The sequence below is a fragment of the Nerophis ophidion genome, linkage group LG15 (assembly GCF_033978795.1).
Source record: "Nerophis ophidion isolate RoL-2023_Sa linkage group LG15, RoL_Noph_v1.0, whole genome shotgun sequence".
Classification (NCBI taxonomy): Eukaryota; Metazoa; Chordata; class Actinopteri; order Syngnathiformes; family Syngnathidae; genus Nerophis; species Nerophis ophidion.
Window position 1 is genome coordinate 456,746 of NC_084625.1, and position 18,884 is coordinate 475,629.

The 18,884-nt window shown below is 38.8% G+C and overlaps 1 protein-coding gene across 1 annotated transcript in view; it reads right to left on the reverse strand.

Moving 5' to 3' along the window:
• The window catches only part of boc (BOC cell adhesion associated, oncogene regulated), an 82,952-nt gene extending 65,867 nt beyond the window's left edge, over nucleotides 1-17,085 (reverse strand). The window contains 1 exon segment of the mRNA XM_061921161.1: nucleotides 16,868-17,085. The gene's annotated coding sequence lies outside the window, so the exon portion shown is untranslated.
• Nucleotides 17,086-18,884: the final 1,799 nt, after the last annotated feature.

An 18,884-nucleotide genomic window follows, 5' to 3' on the forward strand; every position in this document is an offset into this window, starting at 1 on the left:
TTTTACACACTTTATGCTTTTAATACATTGGAAGCTTTCTTCCGGAAATATTGTCAGCATTTCAATAAAAACAATTGTGGGCTCCTTCACGTAGATTATAGTTCAGACATTTTTCAAGATGACTGACGTTTCATCTGGAACAGTATCAGTCAGGTCACAAGATAGTCCACAAAAATAACAACCTTCATCTGGAACAGTAGCAGTCAGGTCACAAGATAGTCCACAACAATAACAACCTTCATCTGGAACAGTATCAGTCAGGTCACAAGATAGTCCACAACAATAACAACCTTCATCTGGAACAGTATCAGTCAGGTCACAAGATAGTCCACAACAATAACAACCTTCATCTGGAACAGTAGCAGTCAGGTCACAAGATAGTCCACAACAATAACAACCTTCATCTGGAACAGTATCAGTCAGGTCACAAGATAGTCCACAACAACATTCATCTGGTACAGTAGCAGTCAGGTCACAAGATAGTCCACAACAATAACAACCTTCATCTGGAACAGTATCAGTCAGGTCACAAGATAGTCCACAACAATAACAACCTTCATCTGGAACAGTATCAGTCAGGTCACAAGATAGTCCACAACAATAACAACCTTAATCTGGAACAGTATCAGTCAGGTCACAAGATAGTCCACAACAATAACAACCTTAATCTGGAACAGTATCAGTCAGGTCACAAGATAGTCCACAACAATAACAACCTTCATCTGGCACAGTATCAGTCTATGAACAATATAGTCCACAACAATAACAACCTTCATCTGGAACAGTATCAGTCAGGTCACAAGATAGTCCACAACAATAACAACCTTCATCTGGAACAGTATCAGTCTATGAACAAGATAGTCCACAACAATAACAACCTTCATCTGGCACAGTATCAGTCTATGAACAATATAGTCCACAACAATAACAACCTTCATCTGGAACAGTATCAGTCAGGTCACAAGATAGTCCACAACAATAACAACCTTCATCTGGCACAGTATCAGTCTATGAACAATATAGTCCACAACAATAACAACCTTCATCTGGAACAGTATCAGTCAGGTCACAAGATAGTCCACAACAATAACAACCTTCATCTGGAACAGTATCAGTCTATGAACAATGCAGTCCACAACAATAACAACCTTCATCTGGAACAGTATCAGTCAGGTCACAAGATAGTCCACAACAATAACAACCTTCATCTGGCACAGTATCAGTCAGGTCACAAGATAGTCCACAACAATAACAACCTTCATCTGGAACAGTATCAGTCAGGTCACAAGATAGTCCACAACAATAACAACCTTCATCTGGAACAGTATCAGTCAGGTCACAAGATAGTCCACAACAATAACAACCTTCATCTGGCACAGTATCAGTCTATGAACAATATAGTCCACAACAATAACAACCTTCATCTGGAACAGTATCAGTCTATGAACAATGCAGTCCACAACAATAACAACCTTCATCTGGAACAGTATCAGTCAGGTCACAAGATAGTCCACAACAATAACAACCTTCATCTGGAACAGTATCAGTCAGGTCACAAGATAGTCCACAACAATAACAACCTTCATCTGGAACAGTATCAGTCAGGTCACAAGATAGTCCACAACAATAACAACCTTCATCTGGAACAGTATCAGTCTATGAACAATAAAGTCCACAACAATAACAACCTTCATCTGGAACAGTATCAGTCAGGTCACAAGATAGTCCACAACAATAACAACCTTCATCTGGAACAGTATCAGTCAGGTCACAAGATAGTCCACAACAACAGCAACCTTCATCTGGTACAGTATCAGTCAGGTCACAAGATAGTCCACAACAATAACAACCTTCATCTGGAACAGTATCAGTCAGGTCACAAGATAGTCCACAACAATAACAACCTTCATCTGGAACAGTATCAGTCTATGAACAATGCAGTCCACAACAATAACAACCTTCATCTGGAACAGTATCAGTCAGGTCACAAGATAGTCCACAACAATAACTACCTTCATCTGGAACAGTATCAGTCTGTGAACACTATAGTCCACAACAATAACAACCTTCATCTGGAACAGTAGCAGTCTATGAACAATACAGTCCACAACAATAACAACCTTCATCTGGAACAGTATCAGTCTATGAACAATACAGTCCACAACAATAACAACCTTCATCTGGAACAGTATCAGTCTATGAACACGATAGTCCACAACAATAACAACCTTCATCTGGAACAGTATCAGTCTATGAACAATGCAGTCCACAACAATAACAACCTTCATCTGGAACAGTATCAGTCTATGAACAATGCAGTCCACAACAATAACAACCTTCATCTGGAACAGTATCAGTCAGGTCACAAGATAGTCCACAACAAGAACTACCTTCATCTGGAACAGTATCAGTCAGGTCACAAGATAGTCCACAACAATAACAACCTTCATCTGGAACAGTATCAGTCTATGAACAATGCAGTCCACAACAATAACAACCTTCATCTGGAACAGTATCAGTCTATGAACAATGCAGTCCACAAAAATAACAACCTTCATCTGGAACAGTATCAGTCAGGTCACAAGATAGTCCACAACAAGAACTACCTTCATCTGGAACAGTATCAGTCTGTGAACAATACAGTCCACAACAATAACAACCTTCATCTGGAACAGTATCAGTCTATGAACAATGCAGTCCACAACAATAACAACCTTCATCTGGAACAGTATCAGTCAGGTCACAAGATAGTCCACAACAATAACAACCTTCATCTGGAACAGTATCAGTCAGGTCACAAGATAGTCCACAACAATAACTACCTTCATCTGGAACAGTATCAGTCTGTGAACACTATAGTCCACAACAATAACAACCTTCATCTGGAACAGTATCAGTCTGTGAACAATACAGTCCACAACAATAACAACCTTCATCTGGAACAGTATCAGTCTATGAACAATGCAGTCCACAACAATAACAACCTTCATCTGGAACAGTATCAGTCTATGAACAATACAGTCCACAACAATAACAACCTTCATCTGGAACAGTATCAGTCTGTGAACAATACAGTCCACAACAATAACAACCTTCATCTGGAACAGTATCAGTCTATGAACAATGCAGTCCACAACAATAACAACCTTCATCTGGAACAGTATCAGTCTATGAACAATACAGTCCACAACAATAACAACCTTCATCTGGAACAGTATCAGTCAGGTCACAAGATAGTCCACAACAATAACTACCTTCATCTGGAACAGTATCAGTCTGTGAACACTATAGTCCACAACAATAACAACCTTCATCTGGAACAGTATCAGTCTATGAACAATACAGTCCACAACAATAACAACCTTCATCTGGAACAGTATCAGTCTATGAACACTATAGTCCACAACAATAACAACCTTCATCTGGAACAGTATCAGTCAGGTCACAAGATAGTCCACAACAATAACAACCTTCATCTGGAACAGTATCAGTCAGGTCACAAGATAGTCCACAACAATAACAACCTTCATCTGGAACAGTATCAGTCAGGTCACAAGATAGTCCACAACAATAACAACCTTCATCTGGAACAGTATCAGTCAGGTCACAAGATAGTCCACAACAATAACTACCTTCATCTGGAACAGTATCAGTCTGTGAACACTATAGTCCACAACAATAACAACCTTCATCTGGAACAGTATCAGTCTATGAACACTATAGTCCACAACAATAACAACCTTCATCTGGAACAGTATCAGTCAGGTCACAATACAGTCCACAACAATAACAACCTTCATCTGGAACAGTATAAGTCAGGTCACAATATAGTCCACAACAATAACAAACGACATCTGGAACAGTAGCAGTCAGGTCACAAGATAGTCCACAACAATAACAAACGACATCTGGAACAGTATCAGTCTATGAACAATGCAGTCCACAACAATAACAACCTTCATCTGGAACAGTATCAGTCTGTGAACACTATAGTCCACAACAATAACAACCTTCATCTGGAACAGTATCAGTCAGGTCACAAAATAGTCCACAACAATAACAACCTTCATCTGGAACAGTATCAGTCAGGTCACAAGATAGTCCACAACAATAACTACCTTCATCTGGAACAGTATCAGTCAGGTCACAAGATAGTCCACAACAATAACTACCTTCATCTGGAACAGTATCAGTCTGTGAACACTATAGTCCACAACAATAACAACCTTCATCTGGAACAGTATCAGTCAGGTCACAAGATAGTCCACAACAATAACAACCTTCATCTGGAACAGTATCAGTCTATGAACACTATAGTCCACAACAATAACAACCTTCATCTGGAACAGTATCAGTCAGGTCACAATATAGTCCACAACAATAACAAACGACATCTGGAACAGTAGCAGTCAGGTCACAAGATAGTCCACAACAATAACAAACGACATCTGGAACAGTAGCAGTCAGGTCACAAGATAGTCCACAACAATAACAAACGACATCTGGAACAGTATCAGTCTATGAACAATGCAGTCCACAACAATAACAACCTTCATCTGGAACAGTATCAGTCTGTGAACACTATAGTCCACAACAATAACAACCTTCATCTGGAACAGTATCAGTCAGGTCACAAGATAGTCCACAACAATAAAAACCTTAATCTGGAACAGTATCAGTCAGGTCACAAGATAGTCCACAACAATAACTACCTTCATCTGGAACAGTATCAGTCTGTGAACACTATAGTCCACAACAATAACAACCTTCATCTGGAACAGTATCAGTCAGGTCACAAGATAGTCCACAACAATAACTACCTTCATCTGGAACAGTATCAGTCAGGTCACAAGATAGTCCACAACAATAACTACCTTCATCTGGAACAGTATCAGTCTGTGAACACTATAGTCCACAACAATAACAACCTTCATCTGGAACAGTATCAGTCAGGTCACAAGATAGTCCACAACAATAACAACCTTCATCTGGAACAGTATCAGTCTATGAACACTATAGTCCACAACAATAACAACCTTCATCTGGAACAGTATCAGTCAGGTCACAATATAGTCCACAACAATAACAACCTTCATCTGGAACAGTATCAGTCAGGTCACAAGATAGTCCACAACAATAACTACCTTCATCTGGAACAGTATCAGTCAGGTCACAAGATAGTCCACAACAATAACTACCTTCATCTGGAACAGTATCAGTCTGTGAACACTATAGTCCACAACAATAACAACCTTCATCTGGAACAGTATCAGTCAGGTCACAAGATAGTCCACAACAATAACAACCTTCATCTGGAACAGTATCAGTCTATGAACACTATAGTCCACAACAATAACAACCTTCATCTGGAACAGTATCAGTCAGGTCACAAGATAGTCCACAACAATAACAACCTTCATCTGGAACAGTATCAGTCTATGAACACTATAGTCCACAACAATAACAACCTTCATCTGGAACAGTATCAGTCAGGTCACAATACAGTCCACAACAATAACAACCTTCATCTGGAACAGTATAAGTCAGGTCACAATATAGTCCACAACAATAACAAACGACATCTGGAACAGTAGCAGTCAGGTCACAAGATAGTCCACAACAATAACAAACGACATCTGGAACAGTATCAGTCTATGAACAATGCAGTCCACAACAATAACAACCTTCATCTGGAACAGTATCAGTCTGTGAACACTATAGTCCACAACAATAACAACCTTCATCTGGAACAGTATCAGTCAGGTCACAATATAGTCCACAACAATAACAACCTTCATCTGGAACAGTATCAGTCAGGTCACAAGATAGTCCACAACAATAACTACCTTCATCTGGAACAGTATCAGTCAGGTCACAAGATAGTCCACAACAATAACTACCTTCATCTGGAACAGTATCAGTCTGTGAACACTATAGTCCACAACAATAACAACCTTCATCTGGAACAGTATCAGTCAGGTCACAAGATAGTCCACAACAATAACAACCTTCATCTGGAACAGTATCAGTCAGGTCACAAGATAGTCCACAACAATAAAAACCTTAATCTGGAACAGTATCAGTCAGGTCACAAGATAGTCCACAACAATAACTACCTTCATCTGGAACAGTATCAGTCAGGTCACAAGATAGTCCACAACAATAACTACCTTCATCTGGAACAGTATCAGTCTGTGAACACTATAGTCCACAACAATAACTACCTTCATCTGGAACAGTATCAGTCAGGTCACAAGATAGTCCACAACAATAACAACCTTCATCTGGAACAGTATCAGTCTATGAACACTATAGTCCACAACAATAACAACCTTCATCTGGAACAGTATCAGTCAGGTCACAAGATAGTCCACAACAATAACAACCTTCATCTGGAACAGTATCAGTCTATGAACACTATAGTCCACAACAATAACAACCTTCATCTGGAACAGTATCAGTCAGGTCACAATATAGTCCACAACAATAACAAACGACATCTGGAACAGTAGCAGTCAGGTCACAAGATAGTCCACAACAATAACAAACGACATCTGGAACAGTAGCAGTCAGGTCACAAGATAGTCCACAACAATAACAAACGACATCTGGAACAGTATCAGTCTATGAACAATGCAGTCCACAACAATAACAACCTTCATCTGGAACAGTATCAGTCTGTGAACACTATAGTCCACAACAATAACAACCTTCATCTGGAACAGTATCAGTCAGGTCACAAGATAGTCCACAACAATAAAAACCTTAATCTGGAACAGTATCAGTCAGGTCACAAGATAGTCCACAACAATAACTACCTTCATCTGGAACAGTATCAGTCTGTGAACACTATAGTCCACAACAATAACAACCTTCATCTGGAACAGTATCAGTCAGGTCACAAGATAGTCCACAACAATAACTACCTTCATCTGGAACAGTATCAGTCAGGTCACAAGATAGTCCACAACAATAACTACCTTCATCTGGAACAGTATCAGTCTGTGAACACTATAGTCCACAACAATAACAACCTTCATCTGGAACAGTATCAGTCAGGTCACAAGATAGTCCACAACAATAACAACCTTCATCTGGAACAGTATCAGTCTATGAACACTATAGTCCACAACAATAACAACCTTCATCTGGAACAGTATCAGTCAGGTCACAATATAGTCCACAACAATAACAACCTTCATCTGGAACAGTATCAGTCAGGTCACAAGATAGTCCACAACAATAACTACCTTCATCTGGAACAGTATCAGTCAGGTCACAAGATAGTCCACAACAATAACTACCTTCATCTGGAACAGTATCAGTCTGTGAACACTATAGTCCACAACAATAACAACCTTCATCTGGAACAGTATCAGTCAGGTCACAAGATAGTCCACAACAATAACAACCTTCATCTGGAACAGTATCAGTCTATGAACACTATAGTCCACAACAATAACAACCTTCATCTGGAACAGTATCAGTCAGGTCACAAGATAGTCCACAACAATAACAACCTTCATCTGGAACAGTATCAGTCTATGAACACTATAGTCCACAACAATAACAACCTTCATCTGGAACAGTATCAGTCAGGTCACAATACAGTCCACAACAATAACAACCTTCATCTGGAACAGTATAAGTCAGGTCACAATATAGTCCACAACAATAACAAACGACATCTGGAACAGTAGCAGTCAGGTCACAAGATAGTCCACAACAATAACAAACGACATCTGGAACAGTATCAGTCTATGAACAATGCAGTCCACAACAATAACAACCTTCATCTGGAACAGTATCAGTCTGTGAACACTATAGTCCACAACAATAACAACCTTCATCTGGAACAGTATCAGTCAGGTCACAATATAGTCCACAACAATAACAACCTTCATCTGGAACAGTATCAGTCAGGTCACAAGATAGTCCACAACAATAACTACCTTCATCTGGAACAGTATCAGTCAGGTCACAAGATAGTCCACAACAATAACTACCTTCATCTGGAACAGTATCAGTCTGTGAACACTATAGTCCACAACAATAACAACCTTCATCTGGAACAGTATCAGTCAGGTCACAAGATAGTCCACAACAATAACAACCTTCATCTGGAACAGTATCAGTCAGGTCACAAGATAGTCCACAACAATAAAAACCTTAATCTGGAACAGTATCAGTCAGGTCACAAGATAGTCCACAACAATAACTACCTTCATCTGGAACAGTATCAGTCAGGTCACAAGATAGTCCACAACAATAACTACCTTCATCTGGAACAGTATCAGTCTGTGAACACTATAGTCCACAACAATAACTACCTTCATCTGGAACAGTATCAGTCAGGTCACAAGATAGTCCACAACAATAACAACCTTCATCTGGAACAGTATCAGTCTATGAACACTATAGTCCACAACAATAACAACCTTAACGTCCTCTACAACAAGTCATCTCGCCTGCCTTTACACAACGTTATCGGCGTGCCGACTGGACGCATGCATGCCGCTGCTCTTATCGTCACATGTACGAGATTGCAAGGCATACTGGGTGATACAGGTTACACTGAAGGTTGTGATATAAACAACTTTAACACTCTTACTACTATGCACCACACTGTGAACCCACACCAAACAAGAATGACAAACACATTTCGGGAGAACATCTTCACAGTAACACAACATAAACGCAACAAAACAAATACCCAGAATACTTTGCCTCCATGCCTCTTCCTGATTATATTATACACCCACGCGCCCCCAACCCCGACCACCTCAACAGACGCACGGAGAAGGGGGGGGGGGGGGGGGGGGGGGTGTATAATATAGTCAGGAACAGTCATGGATACAAATGATTCTGGGTATTTCTTGTGTTGCGTTTATGTTGTGTTACTGTGAGGATGTTCTACTGAAATGTGTTTGTCATTTTTGTTTGGTATGGGTTCACAGTGTGGCGCATATTAGCAAGAGTGTTAAAGTTGTTTATATCACAACCTTCAGTGTAACCTGTATCACCCAGTATGCCTTGCAGTCTCGTACGTGTATCTGTGGAAGTCACATACAACATGTTGTGCAAGGCCTCAAAGGCAATGGCTTCATAGCACACCTGTATTATTGTCACCTGGGTGACCACCAGCAGATATTGTCACCTGGGTGACCACCAGCAGGTATTGTCACCTGGGTGACCACCAGCAGATATTGGCCAGAATGGTTGCGGCTCCCATTGTCTTCTTTATTTTGTCAAACGGGTCAAAATGGGGCTTCACGGTGGCAGAGGGGTTAGTGCGTCTGCCTCACAATACGAAGGTCCTGCAGTCCTGGGTTCAAATCCAGGCTCGGGATCTTTCTGTGTGGAGTTTGCATGTTCTCCCCGTGAATGCGTGGGTTCCCTCCGGGTACTCCGGCTTCCTCCCACTTCCAAAGACATGCACCTGGGGATAGGCCCCTCCCACTTCCAAAGACATGCACCTGGGGATAGGCCCCTCCCACCTCCAAAGACATGCACCTGGGCATAGGCCCCTCCCACTTCCAAAGACATCCACCTGGGGATAGGCCCCTCCCACTTCCAAAGACATCCACCTGGGGTAGGCCCCTCCCACTTCCAAAGACATCCACCTGGGGATAGGCCCCTCCCACCTCCAAAGACATGCACCTGGGCATAGGCCCCTCCCACCTCCAAAGACATGCACCTGGGGATAGGCCCCTCCCACTTCCAAAGACATGCACCTGGGCATAGGCCCCTCCCACCTCCAAAGACATGCACCTGGGGATAGGCCCCTCCCACTTCCAAAGACATGCACCTGGGGATAGGCCCCTCCCACTTCCAAAGACATGCACCTGGGGATAGGCCCCTCCCACTTCCAAAGACATCAACCTGGGGATAGGCCCCTCCCACTTCCAAAAACATGCACCGGGGGATAGGCCCCTCCCACTTCCAAAGACATGCACCTGGGGATAGGCCCCTCCCACTTCCAAAGACATGCACCTGGGGATAGGTTGATTGGCAACACTAAATGCTCCCTAGTGTGTGAATGTTGTCTGTCTATCTGTGTTGGCCCTGCGATGAGGTGGCGACTTGTCCAGGGTGTACCCTGCCTTCCGCCCGATTGTAGCTGAGATAGGCGCCAGCGCCCCCCACGACCCCGAAAGGGAATAAGCGGTAGAAAATGGATGGAAATGGATGGGTCAAAATGTCTCTTTGAGTGGTTTAGGTTGCTGACCCCTGATCTATGACATCATACATATGAACAATACACAACAATCATAATACTTGTATAAACAATCTGACATCATATATATGACAAATACACAACATCATGTGTATAAATAATCTATGTGGTGATATCCTTTACACACTGATGTGGCTTTTTGCTTACCGCCTATGGGATGCAAGTGCGTGAAATCATGTCTTACGTGAATTAATTTCTCCACATTCGCTGAACCTTTTGATGATATTATGACTGTAGATGGTGAAATCCCTAAATTATTGCTGTGTGTGTGTGTATATATATATATATGTATATATATATATATATTAGTGAATGTGAGTGTGAATGTTGTCTGTCTATCTGTGTTGGCCCTGCGATGAGGTGGCGACTTGTCCAGGGTGTACCCTGCCTTCCGCCCGATTGTAGCTGAGATAGGCGCCAGCGCCCCCCGCCACCACGAAAGGGAATTAGCGGTAGAAAATGGATGGATGGATATATATATATATATATATATATATATATATATATATACATATATATATGAGGGCTGGTGATATGGCATTTTATTGATATCTGGATATTTTTAGGCCATATTGCGATATATATATAAATAAATAAATAAATAAATGGGTTGTACTTGTATAGCACTTTTCTACCTTCAAGGTACTCAAAGCGCTTTGACACTACTTCCACATTTACACACTGATGGAGGGAGCTGCCATGCAAGGCGCCAACCAGCACCCATCAGGAGCAAGGGTGAAGTGTCTTGCTCAGGACACAACGGACGTGACGAGGTTGGTACTAGGTGGGGATTGAACCAGGGACCCTCGGGTAGCGCACGGCCACTCTCCCACTGCGCCACGCCGTCCCATATGTGGATATTTATTTAATGAATACTTAGGTCTACTACACTACTGCATTTAAGTTGTCATCATGATGGTACTTAATGAATACTTAGGTCTACTACACTACTGTATTAAATGTTGTCACACTGGTGGTACTTAATGAATACTTAGGTCTACTCCACTACTGTATTTAATGTTGTCATTATGGTGGTACTTAATGAATACTTAGGTCTACTACACTACTGTATTTAATGTTGTCATTAGGGTGGTACTTAATGAATACTTAGGTCTACTACACTACTATATTTAATGTTGTGATGATGGTGGTACTTAATGAATACTTAGGTCTACTACACTACTGTATTTAATGTTGTCATTATGGTGGTACTTAATGAATACTTAGGTCTACTACACTACTGTATTTAATGTTGTCATGATGGTGGTACTTAATGAATACTTAGGTCTACTACACTACTATATTTAATGTTGTCATGATGGTGGTACTTAATGAATACTTAGGTCTACTACACTACTATATTTAATGTTGTCATTATGGTGGTACTTAATGAATACTTAGGTCTACTACACTACTATATTTAATGTTGTCATGATGGTGGTACTTAATGAATACTTAGGTCTACTACACTACTATATTTAATGTTGTCATGATGGTGGTACTTAATGAATACTTAGGTCTACTACACTACTGTATTTAATGTTGTCATGATGGTGGTACTTAATGAATACTTAGGTCTACTACACTACTGTATTTAATGATGTCATGATGGGTGGTACTTAATGCATACTTAGGTCTACTACACTACTGTATTTAATGTTGTCATGATGGTGGTACTTAATGAATACTTAGGTCTACTACACTACTGTATTTAATGTTGTCATGATGGTGGTACTTAATGCATACTTAGGTCTACTACCCTACTATATTTAATGTTGTCATGATGGTGGTACTTAATGAATACTTAGGTCTACTACACTACTGTATTTAATGTTGTCATTATGGTGGTACTTAATGCATACTTAGGTCTACTACACTACTGTATTTAATGTTGTCATGATGGTGGTACTTAATGAATACTTAGGTCTACTACACTACTGTATTTAATGATGTCATGATGGTGGTACTTAATGAATACTTAGGTCTACTACACTACTGTATTTAATGATGTCATGATGGTGGTACTTAATGAATACTTAGGTCTACTACACTACTGTATTTAATGTTGTCATGATGGTGGTACTTAATGAATACTTAGGTCTACTACACTACTATATTTAATGTTGTCATGATGGTGGTACTTAATGAATACTTAGGTCTACTACACTACTATATTTAATGTTGTCATGATGGTGGTACTTAATGAATACTTAGGTCTACTACACTACTGTATTTAATGTTGTCATGATGGTGGTACTTAATGAATACTTAGGTCTACTACAGTACTGTATTTAATGTTGTCATTATGGTGGTACTTAATGAATACTTAGGTCTACTACAGTACTGTAGTTAATGTTGTCATGATGGTGGTACTTAATGAATACTTAGGTCTACTACACTACTGTATTTAATGTTGTCATTATGGTGGTACTTAATGCATACTTAGGTCTACTAGAGTACTGTAGTAGACCTAATACTGGTACTTGTAGAGCTGCAAGCTATCCATGTTTATTTCTAAAAGTCTGAATGACTAAAAACACCAAGTCCACAGCCAGATGGAACACACGCATTCATTGGAGAGTGAAAGGAGGAAGAAGAACTAGAACCTTCCATCTGCAGAGTTCATCAACAACTAGTCACTCCGGACACCGAGGGTCCCTGAAGGTGCCAGCAATGTGCAGGCAAGTGGTGCGTTCGCTGTCGACTGGGAGAAAAGGCCGAGTGACAAAGTGGAGGTTAGTCAGAAGTTGCCCCAATGCTGGCTGCGACCCGACTGCAACACACGCTTGTCGCTCCAAAAACACAAGATGAAGGATGCAAAAACACAAGCCACGTGTCACTTTTCCCCCAAAACATTCTTGGAGCTTCCAAAGTAAGAGCATGTATGCGTCAATTCAAAGTAAGAGCATGTACGCGTCAATTCAAAGTAAGAGCATGTATGTGTCAATTCAAAGTAAGAGCATGTATGTGTCAATTCAAAGTAAGAGCATGTATGTGTCAATTCAAAGTAAGAGCATGTATGTGTCAATTCAAAGTAAGAGCATGTATGCGTCAATTCAAAGTAAGAGCATGTATGTGTCAATTCAAAGTAAGAGCATGTATGCGTCAATTCAAAGTAAGAGCATGTATGTGTCAATTCAAAGTAAGAGCATGTATGTGTCAATTCAAAGTAAGAGCATGTATGTGTCAATTCAAAGTAAGAGCATGTATGTGTCAATTCAAAGTAAGAGCATGTATGTGTCAATTCAAAGTAAGAGCATGTATGTGTCAATTCAAAGTAAGAGCATGTACGTGTCAATTCAAAGTAAGAGCATGTATGTGTCAATTCAAAGTAAGAGCATGTATGTGTCAATTCAAAGTAAGAGCATGTACGTGTCAATTCAAAGTAAGAGCATGTATGTGTCAATTCAAAGTAAGAGCATGTATGTGTCAATTCAAAGTAAGAGCATGTATGTGTCAATTCAAAGTAAGAGCATGTATGTGTCAATTCAAAGTAAGAGCATGTACGTGTCAATTCAAAGTAAGAGCATGTATGTGTCAATTCAAAGTAAGAGCATGTATGTGTCAATTCAAAGTAAGAGCATGTATGTGTCAATTCAAAGTAAGAGCATGTATGTGTCAATTCAAAGTAAGAGCATGTATGTGTCAATTCAAAGTAAGAGCATGTATGTGTCAATTCAAAGTAAGAGCATGTATGTGTCAATTCAAAGTAAGAGCATGTATGTGTCAATTCAAAGTAAGAGCATGTATGTGTCAATTCAAAGTAAGAGCATGTATGTGTCAATTCAAAGTAAGAGCATGTATGTGTCAATTCAAAGTAAGAGCATGTACGTGTCAATTCAAAGTAAGAGCATGTATGTGTCAATTCAAAGTAAGAGCATGTATGTGTCAATTCAAAGTAAGAGCATGTACGTGTCAATTCAAAGTAAGAGCATGTATGTGTCAATTCAAAGTAAGAGCATGTATGTGTCAATTCAAAGTAAGAGCATGTATGTGTCAATTCAAAGTAAGAGCATGTATGTGTCAATTCAAAGTAAGAGCATGTACGTGTCAATTCAAAGTAAGAGCATGTATGTGTCAATTCAAAGTAAGAGCATGTATGTGTCAATTCAAAGTAAGAGCATGTATGTGTCAATTCAAAGTAAGAGCATGTATGTGTCAATTCAAAGTAAGAGCATGTATGTGTCAATTCAAAGTAAGAGCATGTATGTGTCAATTCAAAGTAAGAGCATGTATGTGTCAATTCAAAGTAAGAGCATGTATGTGTCAATTCAAAGTAAGAACATGTATGTGTCAATTCAAAGTAAGAGCATGTATGTGTCAATTCAAAGTAAGAGCATGTATGTGTCAATTCAAAGTAAGAGCATGTATGTGTCAATTCAAAGTAAGAGCATGTATGTGTCAATTCAAAGTAAGAACATGTATGTGTCAATTCAAAGTAAGAGCATGTATGTGTCAATTCAAAGTAAGAGCATGTATGTGTCAATTCAAAGTAAGAGCATGTATGTGTCAATTCAAAGTAAGAGCATGTATGTGTCAATTCAAAGTAAGAACCTCGCTCGCTAACCAGACCTGGACTTGTCCGACTCAAAGTGGCGTTTCGTGCAGAATAATTGCTGTTTAGTGAAAAATAAAGGTGTTTAAGTGCATAATAGATGTAGTTATTTACAAACTAGATGTAGTCAGTAGCAGAATTGATGTAGTAAGTTGCATAGTTAGTTGCAGAATAGATGTAGTTAGTTAAATAGTCAGTTGCAGAATTGATGTAGTCAGTAGCAGAATTGATGTAGTAAGTTAGATAGTTAGTTGCAGAATAGATGTAGTTAGTTAAATAGTTAGTTGCAGAATTGATGTAGTCAGTAGCAGAATTGATGTAGTAAGTTAGATAGTTAGTTGCAGAGTAGATGTAGTTAGTTGCATAGTTAGTTGCGGAATAGATGTTGTTAGTTGCATAGTTAGTTGCGGAATAGATGTTGTTAGTTGCATAGTTAGTTGCAGAATAGATGTAGTTAGTTGCAGAATAGATGTAGTTAGTTAAATAGTTAGTTGCAGAATTGATGTAGTCAGTAGCAGAATTGATGTAGTAAGTTAGATAGTTAGTTGCAGAGTAGATGTAGTTAGTTGCATAGTTAGTTGCGGAATAGATGTTGTTAGTTGCATAGTTAGTTGCAGAATAGATGTAGTTAGTTGCAGAATAGATGTAGTTAGTTAAATAGTTAGTTGCAGAATTGATGTAGTCAGTAGCAGAATTGATGATATAAGTAGCATAGTTAGTTCCGGAATAGATGTAGTTAGTTAAATAGTTAGTTGCAGAATTGATGTAGTCAGTAGCAGAATTGATGTAGTAAGTTAGATAGTTAGTTGCAGAGTAGATGTAGTTAGTTGCATAGTTAGTTGCAGAATAGATGTAGTTAGTTGCAGAATAGATGTAGTTAGTTAAATAGTTAGTTGCAGAATTGATGTAGTCAGTAGCAGAATTGATGTAGTAAGTAGCATAGTTAGTTCCGGAATAGATGTAGTTAGTTAAATAGTTAGTTGCAGAATTGATGTAGTCAGTAGCAGAATTGATGTAGTAAGTAGCATAGTTAGTTCCGGAATAGATGTAGTTAGTTAAATAGTTAGTTGCAGAATTGATGTAGTCAGTAGCAGAATTGATGTAGTAAGTAGCATAGTTAGTTCCGGAATAGATGTAGTTAGTTAAATAGTTAGTTGCAGAATTGATGTAGTCAGTAGCAGAATTGATGTAGTAAGTTAGATAGTTAGATGCAGAGTAGATGTAGTTAGTTGCATAGTTAGTTGCGGAATAGATGTAGTTAGTTGCAGAATAGATGTCGTTAGTTGCACAGTTAATTGTAGAAGAGATGTAGTTAGTTGCAGAAGAAATGTAGTTAGTTGCATAAAAGATGTAGTTAGTTGCATAGTTAGTTGCAGAATAGATGTAAATAGTTGCATAAAAGATGTAGTTAGTTGCATAGTTAGTTGCAGAAAAGATGTAGTTAGTTGCATAGTTAGTTGCATAAAAGATGCAGTTAGTTGCATAGTTAGTAGCATAAAAGATGCAGTTAGTTGCATAGTTAGTAGCATAAAAGATGCAGTTAGTTGCATAAAAGATGCAGTTAGTTGCATAGTTAGTAGCATAAAAGATGCAGTTAGTTGCATAGTTAGTAGCATAAAAGATGCAGTTAGTTGCATAAAAGATGCAGTTAGTTGCATAGTTAGTAGCATAAAAGATGCAGTTAGTTGCATAGTTAGTTGCAGAATAGATGTAAATAGTTGCATAAAAGATGTAGTTAGTTGCATAGTTAGTTGCATAAAAGATGCAGTTAGTTGCATAGTTAGTTGCATAAAAGATGTAGTAAGTTGCATAGTTAGTTGCATAGTTAGTTGCAGAATAGATGTCGTTAGTAGCATAAAAGATGCAGTTAGTTTCATAGTTATATTGCAAAGTTATGTGCAAAGATGCCTTTAAGAAGTGGACTTTGTGCCGGGACAAGCCGCAGCGTGACAAAGTGGTGGCCGACAAAGACGGCCAAGAGCACTTGTTGCTCCTCCAAAGTCAGTCCCGAGCAGAGAAAAGAGGCAGCATGTTTCCAGAGGACATTTTGTTGCAAAAGGAGGAGTGAAACTTACCCAAAGTCTTCAAACTGCTCGTCTTTTCTTCTTCGAGCGAGGCCACTTCCGCCGCTTCTTTAGTCCTTCTCGCGAAATACACTCAACTCAACAAGTCAGAAAAGGTTTCCTTCTTTCTTGGCGTCTTGTTAGATTCCCAAAGTTGCGCTCGGTGAAAAAAACATTTTTGGATGATTGAACTCGCCAACTATTCTCCCCCACTTTGGCCACGCCTTTGACTCCTCCCACTCCTTCAGCAGGAGGAGGGACATGAACAATGCACTGTGGCCACGCCTTTGACTCCTCCCACTCCTCCAGCAGGAGGAGGGACATGAACAATGCACTGTGGCCACGCCTTTGACTCCTCCCACTCCTCCAGCAGGAGGAGGGACATGAACATTGCACTGTGGCCACGCCTTTGACTCCTCCCACTCCTCCAGCAGGAGGAGGGACATGAACAATGCACTGTGGCCACGCCTTTGACTCCTCCCACTCCTCCAGCAGGAGGAGGGACATGAACAATGCACTGTGGCCACGCCTTTGACTCCTCCCACTCCTCCAGCAGGAGGAGGGACATGAACATTGCACTGTGGCCACGCCTTTGACTCCTCCCACTCCTCCAGCAGGAGGAGGGACATGAACATTGCACTGTGGCCACGCCTTTGACTCCTCCCACTCCTCCAGCAGGAGGAGGGACATGATCAATGCACTGTGGCCACGCCTTTGACTCCTCCCACTCCTCCAGCAGGAGGAGGGACATGAACCCCGTGTTTGTTTTCTGAACAATAAATAATAACTTCATCCCCCCTTCACTCCTTGTTTATTTTCAATCATTCGAATACTTTTTATAACAGACTTGACTTCAACTTGATGCATGTATAAGAATAATATTCATAATATGAGTAATACTATCAATAATAATAATAATAATAATTGTGACCTGTAAGCAGATATCATGTGCATCAACAATATCATTCACCGCCTGGATTTGAACAATAATAACAATGATAATATTGACAATAATAGTAAAAATAATATTGATCATAATCTTAACAGTAATTATAGCGACAATAATAGTAAAATGATATTGATGATAATAATAATTATAATAATAATGATTATTATTGTTATATTGATCATAATAGTAAAAATAATATTGATAATGATTGTAAAACAATATTGATGATAATAATATTGATAATAATAGCAGAAATATTATTGATAATAATAATAATAATATTGATGATTGTAATAATAAATACTATAATAATAATTATTATTATTGAAATATTGATAATAATAGTAAAAATAATATTGATAATAAAAACAATATTGATCATGATAGTAAAACAATATTGGTGATAATAATATTGATAATAATAGCATAAATATTATTGATAATAATAATATTGATGATCGAAATAATAAATACTATAATAATAATAACACAAATTATGATAGTAAATTAATTATTGATGATAATAATAATTGTGACCGGTAAGAAGATATATCAACAATATGATTCACTGTGTGGATTTTAATAATACTAATAATAATGATAAAAATATTGATAATAATAATAATAACAATACTATTAATAATAACGGTAAAATATTCTTGATAATAATAATTGTGACCAATTCATCTGCATCAACAATATGATTCACTGCATGTATTTTAATATTAATAACATTAATATTGATAATAATAGTAAAAAATAATAATGATAACAATAATGATAATAATAAGGATGATAAGGATGATAATAATAGTACAAATAATATTGATGATAATAATAGTAATAATAATAACAATAATAATAATGTTGATAATAATAAAAATACTACTACTACTAATACAAATAATAATAATAATCCAAATTATAGTAGCTTAAGTTAAAGTTAAAGTTCAAGTAGCACTGATTGTCACACACACACACACACACACACACACACACACACACACACACACACACACTAGGTGTGGTGAAATGAGTCCTCTGCATTTGAGCCATCACCCTTGATCACCCCCTGGGAGG